Genomic DNA, 3,137 nt, shown 5'->3' with positions numbered 1-3,137 from the left:
AAGCATATTATTAAGGAAACAACAGTTGGACAAAGTGGTTCATGACTGTAATTCCAGCACTTAAGACTGAAGCAGAAGAATTCCCAGGAACTATATACTGGCATGCTGGCAAGAAGAAGAAACTATGCAACCCATTGTAGCTTATATTAGGAAGTCATAGACAGAATGAATGAGCAGAAAAATAAGCTTCACGTTGGTTGAGTGATATTCTAAAGGAACCTTGCAAAAGTTCAATCCACAGAAGTTTCTAGATAGAGATTCTCCAAGGAGAAGGTTTCTAAGAGTTCATGCTGTGTGTCACTATAAATGTCATTGTCTATGAACAGAAACAGGAAGGGACTCTTTAAGCTGGGCCTTATTCAGAAAGCTGGCAACCTAATAAAACAGGTTGAACACCCCAAAGTCTGTCTCCCTTCTCATCTCCAGCCAACACATTTGCTAAGGAATGGGAAGACAGGCAGCCAATGTTTCCAAAGTTTAGCCCTTTTCCCTCAACCCTTTCTCTTAACAGCTGCATTTGCATCCTGCCAAGGCCACTGGGCTTTGCATTCCCTCCACCATTCCACTCAGGCAAGGTGTTTGCTTGGAACTAGGGACCTATTAGTAGTGAAGCCATACCTGTTTACAATTTATGCACAGATATATACACAAATGTACCCCCATACTATAAAATCAAAGTGACCCTCTCTCACCAAGAATCCTCTGTCAGGTTCACCTATAGGACATGTTAAAATTCATATACTCCTAGCATATCTGATTCAACAGCTGAGGCCCAAGATTTTATATTTTGAACAAGTTCCTCCTTGGGTGATGTTGCAGCTGACCTGGGAACGTCATGCTGAGAGGTGAAACTCAAGCAAAAGAAGGCCTGATTCTTAGTAGGGCCACCCTCTGCACCTTGGATACTAAGTGCATGAGGAGCATTGATCCAGCTTTCCAGATATAAAAGCCATCTTTCTAAACCAGTCATGAATATTGCTGTTGAATTCTGAAGCCTGGAAAAGACTGAGAAATTCTCTAGGGCAGGAAAATCGTTTGCACTTGCAAACGTAAGGTTTGAGTCAATTTTGATCAATTGTTGTTCATACTTAATAAACAGATTTTAAAACAACACTTAAGAAAAAAATCTATTACACCTACAGAGAATATGTACTTTGAATTCAGTTTGAAAGTAAACCTGCATTGATAGTAAAACCATATATAGAACTGAGCTGTGGTGGAGCTCACGGAGCATGTACCCAACAATGTAAAACAGAGTAGACAAACATACAGAGGTGTTGAAGGTTTTGAAGATCCAAGCATGGTCTGCTGGGGTCTCAGACTCCTAAGAAAGAGCTGAAAATCAGCCATCAAAAGAGCAACGGACACTCTAAACTACTGGAATAAAAGCCAGGGCAGCAGAAGGATTTGCAAGAGAAAGCAGAGACCCTCCTCCCCTTGGCCCTGGGTGCTCAATATTGAGAAACTGCACAGAAGAAGCAAGACAACATTGTTTCAAAAAGACTTGTGGTGCTATGGTACCTCAGCTGCCTAAGACCCTCTGTGGAAGCACACTCTTGAAAAACTCATACCAAGAGTTACCAGAATCCAATAGAATATTCTTAACAAATAGAATATTGGGAAACTGTGGAAAGAAATCTGCACAGCATTCAAGTGAGCTGAAAACCTGGCAGGAACCAAAGCCTACAGAGATACTTCCAGACTCCAAGCAAGACATCAAGATATAAATTGGGCTTATCAACACCCTGTCATGGAGGGGAGGGAGTCAGGAACCATTACAGGGACTTATAAAAGGTTCAGGAAGGCACAATGTGGATTGGGTCACACGACAGGGCAGATGACATCTTCAGAAGCATGTGACTGATGGGAGCGGTTACTAAGCCTCTGGGTAACCTGGCTTAGCAGGTGAGTAGGGAAGATGGGTGGTGCTTAGTGTTTGTCATGGATGACGTCTACCAATTCAGGCTTAAAAGGTATACCACCCAGGAGGAAGCTGTCCACATCAGGCTGGCTTGCTAACTCTTTGCAGGTTGCTCCAGTCACAGAACTTCCATAAAAGATGTGGTTGTTCTGAGTCACTGCATCAGGCATTGGAATCCTACCATCCCTGTAGCTTCTCGTGTACTTCCTGGGCCTGCTGAGGTGTGGCAGTCTTGCCAATACCAATGGCCCATATGGTTCATAGGCCAGGATGACTTTGTTCCAGTCCATCTTCACATTATCTGTGGTGACCTTGGTTTGCTCAAAAACAACCATCTTGGTGATGCCAGGTTTCCTTTCACCTAGTTCTCCCAGATGCAGGCAATCACTGCATAGATCACTTTCTACCATCTGACTCCCCAAAGATGTGCCTTGTCTCCGAGTGGCCCAGCACTACCCAGGTGACTGCTAAATCTCTTTGGTCATGCCAGGGCTGGTCTCCCCAGTGAAGGTCCCATTGGTCACTCTGTACCAGTTCTGCATTGCCACAGCAATCTTGATTGCCTAGAGAAGTCGAGGTAGGGGATGGGATGTGTGCATACTACCTTGCTGTCTGCCCACACCTTGGCAGTGCTCTAGGTGCAGATGAGTTCTCCCAGGCACTTCCTCCTTTCATTCATCTTCCAGTTGCCCACACAAAAAATTCCTGGATGGTGCCATTGCTCCAGGACTTATAGTATGAGTCATTACCATTGAACTTTTAATAAGAATGTTATGGTTTATTTTAATTACTCTCCATTCATTATCAGTCTAGTCTCAGAAGCACAAGCTACCCAATAAAATAACAAAATACACTTGAGGTTTAAATTTATGTTTAAATTTTTCCACAAGTTAAAGAAAAGGCTAAATGGGACAGAGTAAATTAATGGACTCATTAAAACCTTGATCTCCAGGTTCCAGGTTCTATCCACCTCTGTCTTTTATTTTAAATATTATTCAGAACACAATCTCTGAAGTGAGTCATGTCAGGAAATATTATGGAAAAACCTGGTAGAGATGCCAGAAAGCCTTACCCATAGCAACTGCATAGTTGAATGGCATTCTGTCCTGTTGAATGCTAAGACCTCAGGTAAGCATCAAAGGTCACAAGAGCAATGTGAAACTTCACTTTGCACTGAAAAGATGCATTTCTTGTCTCCATCGACTTTCATAGTAAT

At 42.7% G+C, this 3,137-nt stretch overlaps 1 pseudogene; it reads right to left on the bottom strand.

Annotated features, from left to right (window-relative positions):
- Tpi-rs8 (triosephosphate isomerase related sequence 8) lies at window positions 1,771-2,649 on the bottom strand (annotated as a pseudogene).

The sequence above is a fragment of the Mus musculus genome, chromosome 13 (genome assembly GCF_000001635.26).
Source record: "Mus musculus strain C57BL/6J chromosome 13, GRCm38.p6 C57BL/6J".
Lineage (NCBI taxonomy): Eukaryota > Metazoa > Chordata > Mammalia > Rodentia > Muridae > Mus > Mus musculus.
Note: the sequence above shows the minus strand (reverse complement) of the source record. Positions and strands in the feature narration are given on the sequence as shown.